A 7,430-nucleotide genomic window follows, 5' to 3' on the forward strand; every position below is an offset into this window, starting at 1 on the left:
AAAAGCCCTTGTTAGGATAGCCGAAATATCTGTATTTATGTAATTCAAAAAGGGCTGCCATATTTTATAAAATAATTCGGTCTTTCGGTGCACCATATTTGTAAGGAAGTCAAGGGGAATACATTCCATAATTAGTCTGTGCCAATTTGAAAGTCCAGGGGGGCCCTCCGCCACCCAGTTCATCAAAATATTTTTCCTTGCACAGAAAGAAAGAATAGAAAATAGTCTCTTCCCGTACGTGTCCAGGGAGGGAAAGTTCGAAAAGCCCAAGAGGAGAGATACGGGGTCCACTTTTATTTCCGTTCCTAAAATTTCTGTCAGGGTACTTGCTACTTTAGTCCAATATCCACGGATCTTATGACAGGTCCATAAGCAATGTACAAGAGTGCCCACCTCTATTTTGCATTTAGGACACATTGGAGATGCTCCTGCCTTAAATTTTGCCAATCGAACCGGTGCTATATGGGCCCTATGAAGTATCTTCAGCTGGATATCCTGGGTTCTGTTACAAATAGTAATTCTTCTAGCATTTTCCCAGATATCATTCCACGTTTCTGTGGAGATTTCTAGTCCCAGATCCTGATCCCATGTTTTAAGCAGATTATCCATATCTCCCGATACTTCATCATGTAGCAAATGATAAATATTACTGACGGAAGATACCCCCACTGGTCGTAGGACACTACATTCTCTATCGGATTTATAAAGACTATCTAATAACGTAGTCTTCTTCTGTATAAAATCTCGAATTTGGAAGTATCGAAAGAGGTCTCCATTGGGTAATCCGAATTTCTGACGCAGCTGTCCGAAAGACATCAGGACCCCATCTTTAAATAAATCCCCAAGACATGAGATACCCCTGGCTCTCCAGAGTTTAAAAGTGGCATCTGTTAACCCCGGTTGGAATCCCCATGCTCCCACTATCGGTGCATAGGGGGATGTTTTATGTGAATTACCCTCATTTTGCCGCATTATATTCCAAGCCTTGATTGTATTCAGTATTATAAGGTTTTTACAGTGATCTGTAATGATTTTCCTCTTGTCTGAGAATAAAAGGTTAATAAGTGGGTATTTTACTTGAGAAGCCTCGATGTCCAACCAGATTGATTGTGGATCAGACAAGACCCAATCAGCTATATAACTTAATAGGGAACTTAATTGATATTTCCTAAAATCTGGGAAGTCCAATCCACCCCTTGCCTGTGGAAGCTGTAGCTTCTTCAGCTTAATGAGGGGTCGCCTATGGTTCCAGATAAAGGAACTCAGCCAGCCGTATAATTTACATAAAGCTGTCCTCGGCAGCATCACCGGAAGCATTCTCATAGGATATAGGAGACGGGGCAGGATATTCATTTTGATTAATGCTATTCTACCCAGCCAGGAAATTGGCAGGTCTCCCCATCGCTGGAGGTCCTGCCTTATCCTTTCCAATAAATACACAAAATTAGCCTTATACAACTGACCAAATACTGGAGTAATAAAAATGCCTAAATATAAGAAACCCTCCAGGGACCAGCGAAAGGGAAAAAGGGAACCGTCCGCTAAGCGGGGTATCACAGCAAGGCCACCCATTGGCATAGCTTCCGATTTTGAAAAATTAATTTTATAGCCTGAGAATGCACTAAATGTATTAATAACTTGGATTAAGCGAGGTATGGACATCAAAGGGTTACTGAGGAATAGAAGAACATCATCTGCATAAAGGGTAATTTTATGTTTACCTGTACCAATCCTTGGGGCCACTATATTAGGATCAGCTCGTATAGCTTCTGCTAGTGGTTCAATTATTAGCGTGAATAACAATGGCGAGAGGGGACATCCCTGACGGCAGCCCCTACCCACACTGAAGCTATCCGAGCCTAATCCATTGGTAACCACAACTGCTTTGGGATCACTATACAATGTTGAGATCCATTTGGTAAACACCTGTCCAACACCAAACCTCTCCAATGTGTAAAACAAATATAACCATTCGACCCTATCAAATGCCTTTTCCGCGTCTAATGAAACCACTACTCCTGGTATCTTTCCCTGATGACAAGCTTGAATCATATTCAGAGCCCTTCTAACATTATTGGATGATCTACGGCCCTTAATAAACCCCGTCTGATCCTCCTTTATAATATGTGGCAGTATCCTTTCTAATCTCAGTGCTAACGTTTTAGAGAGGATTTTAAAATCTACATTTAGCAAGGATATTGGTCTGTATGATGTACAATCTTCTGGGTCCTTTCCTTTTTTGAGGATAAGAGAGATATTTGCCTCTTTCAGCGAAGGCGGGAGACAGCCCTGACTATATGCATAGTTATACATGTCCATAAGTGGACCAACCAGTATTTCTGTAAATTCTTTATAGAATTCAGCTTGAAAGCCATCTGGGCCCGGCGTCTTACCATTTTGAAGGTGCCTAATTGCATCAACTATTTCTTGGGGTGTAAGAGGAGCATTTAGGACCGATACTTGTTCCGGAGTTAGGTCTGGAAAAGTCAAATTTTTAAAAAATGACTGCATCCTCTTCGCCCTATCTTCACAATCCTGTGATTTATATAACTCAGAATAGAATTTTCTAAAGGTCACATTAATCTTTTTATGATCATGAGTCAAAATACCCGTACTTTCCTTGATAGACATAATCGTCTGAGGGGCCTTTTTTTTCTTTGCAAGAAATGCTAAGTATCTACCCGGTTTGTCGCCATATTCATATAATCTTTGCTTTGCAAATAATATTTCCCTCTTAGCCGTTTGAGTAAGTGTAGTATTTAGAGCTGTCCTAAGAGCTGTAATCCTTTGCAATTTAATAATAGAGGGTCTATCAGTGTATGCTGTTTCAGCCGCTTTTAAGCGGGCTTCAAGCAAACGCTGTTGTTCTCCTTTTAATTTCTTCTGGGTCGCTGAGTAGGAGATGATCAAGCCTCGCGTGTAAGCTTTGATGGTCTCCCACATCATTGACGGGTTGCTAGCTGTACCTGAATTAATTTCTAAAAAAGTTTTAAATTCTTAAGAGAAGTACTTTACAAATTTACTATCTTTCATTAAGAAGGGGTCCATACGCCAATGCCGAGGGGATGTCCCACTGTTCCTCGCCTTAGTTTCCATATATACAGCAGCGTGGTCAGAAATTGCTATATTACCTATTTTACAGGATGATATGGAATTTAAAAAAATTGAGGGGGCAAAAAACATATCAATTCTGGTATGACATTTATGTGGATTAGAGTAGAAAGAAAAATCTCTACCCTGTGGATGAAGACATCTCCATACATCTACTAATCCTAATTCTTTGTTCAGATCCATCAATTGTCTAGATCTGGGAGATACTCCTGCAGTACTCTTGGGAATCCTGTCTATTTCCGGATCCATAATACAATTAAAGTCTCCCCCTATAATTATATGACGGGCATCAAAAGCCATCAATTTTGAGAAGGCTTCTGTTATAAATTTAAAGGGGTGTGCCGGGGGGCAGTACAAATTTAAAATCCCATATTCCTCTCCATTTATGAGAGCTTTAATCAAGATATATCGTCCAGATTCGTCTTTTATCTGCTTTAGGATTTTGAAAGGGAAATTCTTCCGAACAAGAATAACAACTCCCCTGCTTTTTGAGCTAAAAGAAGAAAAAAAGGCCTGATCAAATCCGCCCTGTCGTAATTTCAAGTGTTCTTTATCTGACAGATGCGTCTCCTGTAGGAGAGCTATATCAACTCTTTCCTTCTTAAGATTTGATAATATTTTCTTCCTTTTAAGTGGCGAATTACTCCCTTTGACATTCCAGGTGCACCACTTAACCGATTGATCAACCATAATCCTCTGGGCCAATCCGAGACCCCTCGGGAGGGGGAACCCTATCCAGAACATCCCGAGCATGGAACATGTAAAATTTACAAAAATAAACCCTCTTTAATACACCCACAACAATACAGTAAAAAACTATTTCTAAATAAAAAAAATATAAAACGTATCTAAGTGGAGACTTTCCCCCTTGTTCCCAGGGGGCATCACTTCCTCTCCAAAAATCCCTCATATCCTCTCCCAACCAATGCCCCACCCTTGACCCAGGCACTCCTCAATAAAGTGAGGAAAATTCAAATATAATACAAAGCTAGAGTTAACAGTGAGCACCCCACCCCCACCCCTACCAACACCTGGGTATATTTGGTAATGTTAATACCATATATAAACATATAACTATAAAATTACCAGTTCAACAAATAATAATTAAATATGATAATACAAAATAACGAAGGGAAAAACAACCCCGCTCCTAAAGACAGAGGTAAAATCAAATAAGGTAACCACCTCCCCCCACCAACATTAACCAAATCCCCCAACTTATATATACATATATATACATACACATACATATATATATATATATATATACATACATACACACACACACACATATACATACACCCCTCATATATACATAAAATAATAACAGAAAACAACTCCAAGGGGGGGGGGGGAGAAAATCAAATCCCTCTCCCCACCCCCCATAATAATATTAAGCAATAAGGTAAGAAAAAAAAAGGGAGGGGATTATAAACCAAAACGGGGGGGGAAGGCAGACCAACATCCATTATGTCCTACAGTTTATCTAAGAGAGTCCAAGAATTCCTTAGCCTTTTCTGGTGATCCAAAGTTATATACAGATCCTTCATGGTTAAAGCGTAACATCGCTGGGTAGCGTAAGGAGTACTGTACATTTAAGTCCCTTAAACGCTTCTTCGCCTCGTCGAATGCCTTCCTCTTTCGAACCAGAGCCGGGGAAAAGTCCTGAAATAGCATGATCTTGGATCCTTTGTAGATCATAGCTTGGGGGTCTTTTCCGAGATTTCTAGAGGCTTCTAGGAGTATCTGCCTCTCCCTGTAGCTCTGCAGCTGGAACAGGACCGGGCGCGGGCGCTGGTTCGAGCCGGGCCCGCGTATTGCTACCCGGTAGGCCCATTCCACCCTTACCTGGCCTGATCCAGCTTGCAGATTTAAAAGTTGTGGCAGCCACTGCTCCAGGAATGCTGTAAGCTGGCCTTCCTCTTCCCGTTCGGGAAGGCCCAGCAAACGAATATTTTTTCGACGACCTCGATTATCGAGGTCGTCAATATGATTTTCCAAGGTCCGGACTCGCTGCTCGAGAGTCCGGACCTGATCCACGGCCAATTGAGCGGTTGTCTCCGAGGTCGCGGCCTTTAACTCCGCCCCTCCGACTCGGCATTGAATTTCTTCAATTTCACGGTCGTGCTTCTTCAGCGCGGCCGACAGCGACTCCCAACGGTTCCTGGATTCGACGATAAAGGCATCGATCTTCGAGTCAAGCTTGGAAAGCATTTCTGCAAGGCTTGTTACTGTAGGTAAGTCCCCCGGGGCGGCTGTGGACGCCTCTGCTGCAGCTGGAGAGGGTGGGGGAGGGGTTCCTGCTTGCTGAGAGCTGCGGGCTCCCTTCCCTTTAGTCATTTTAACTTAGGATAAAGTTGCTTAAATGTAATATTACACCACTAATTCAGTTACTAAACTATTATAAATGATTTATAAATGATTTGGTGAGCTTGGTAGGGGGTAGGTGACCCACTGTGCCCAAGTCTTGGGAGGAGCACTATAGACTCAGTCTTACTGGGTCGCCGCCATCTTGGATCCCCCCGAACAAGTGATGATTAAACATACAAACTAGGGGCAGAGAAGTCATTCAGCCCCTAAATCTTGTTCCATCATTCAATAAGTTCATAACTGATCTTTTTCTTTTGAATTCCACATTCTCAACTACACCTGATAACCTTTGATTCGAGTGCCTAACAAGAATCCATTTACATTTGCCTTAAAATATTCAATGATTGAACTCCACTGCCTTTTGAGAAACAGAAGAATTCCAAAGTCTTATAACCCTCTGGGAGAAATATTTCCCTCAACTCTGTCCTAAAAGGGTGACCCCTATTTTAAAACACTGCTCCTAGTTCTGCACTCACCCACAAAGCTAAACGTCTTTTCCACATTCACTTTCAAGACCATTCATGACCTTAGATACTTCAATTAAATCACCCCTCACTCTGCTAAACTCGAGTTGAAAGATGTCCATTCTGTCCAATCTTTCCTCAGAGGACAATCTCTGCATTCGAGGTGTCAGTTTAATAAATCTTCTCTGAACTAGCTCCAAAAGAATTTACATCCTTCCTTAAATAAGGAGAACAAAACTACACACTGTATTCAAGATGTGGTCCCCTTATCGAGGGCATGATATACTGTATTGGGATTGGAGGCAAATACCAGAGAGGGTTCACTAGACTCATCTGGGCATGCAGGGGCTTTCATATGAGGAGAAGTTGATTAAATTAGCCTGTACGCTTTGGAACGTAGAAGAATAAAAGGTGACCTTGTGTGGTTTGACAGGGTAGAAGCAGAAAGATATTTCTGCTTGTGGGAAAGTCGAGGGTGTGACATAATCTGAGAGGAAGGGATTGTGCATTTGAGACAGAAATGAGGAGGAATTCAAGGTAGTAAATCGGTGGAATTCTTCGCCACCGAGGACTGTCGAGGATGGGTCTTAGCTATTTTAAAGGCTGTAACGGATTTTTAATCAGTTAGGGAATTGAGAGTTATGGAGAAAATACAGGAAAGTGGCATTAAGGACAATCAGAGCAGCCATAATCTCAATGAATGGCAGACCAGACTCAATGGCTTAAATGAGAGAAAGTGAGGACTGCAGATGCTAGAGAGTCAGAGTCAAAAAGTCTGGCACTGGAAAAGCACAGCAGGTCAGACAGCATCCAAGGATCAGGAGTCATGATTTGGAGTTGCCGGTGTTGGATTGGGGTGTACAAAGTTAAAAATCACACAACACCGTGTGGGCGGCACGGTGGCACAGTGGTTAGCACTGCTGCCTCACAGCGCCGGAGACCCGGGTTTAATTCCTGTCTCAGGCGACTGACTGTGTGGAGTTTGCACATTCTCCCCGTCTCTCCGGGTGCTCTGGTTTCCTCCCACAGTCCAAAGATGTTCAGGTCAGGTGAATTGGCAAAATTGCCCGTAGTGTTAGGTAAGGGGTAAATGTAGGGGTATGGGTGGGTTGCGCTTCGGTGGGTCGGTGTGGACTTGTTGGGCCGAAGGGCCTGTTTCCACACTGTAATGTAATGTAATCTAAAACCAGGTTATAGTCCAACAGGTTTAATTGGAAGCACACTAGTGTGATGCCAAGTTGGAGGGTTAGATCTGGGATGAGGTGGGCAGAAAGAAGATTTGGAAACTCGTGAAATCAACATTGATGCCATGTGGTTGAAGGGTCCCAAGGCAGACAATCAGGCGTTTTTCCTCCAGTCATCAGGTGGCTTGCATTTGGCGGTAGAGGTGGCCCACTCTTGGTGGAGTGGGAAAGGAGTTGAAGTGGTTTAGTGTGTGTGTGTTCCAGAGATGTTCTCTGAAATGTTCTGCCAGTTAGCATCCTC

This window comes from Chiloscyllium plagiosum, unplaced genomic scaffold, assembly GCF_037043375.1.
Source record: "Chiloscyllium plagiosum isolate Xiang-an unplaced genomic scaffold, Cpla_swu_hap1 HiC_scaffold_11, whole genome shotgun sequence".
NCBI lineage: Eukaryota > Metazoa > Chordata > Chondrichthyes > Orectolobiformes > Hemiscylliidae > Chiloscyllium > Chiloscyllium plagiosum.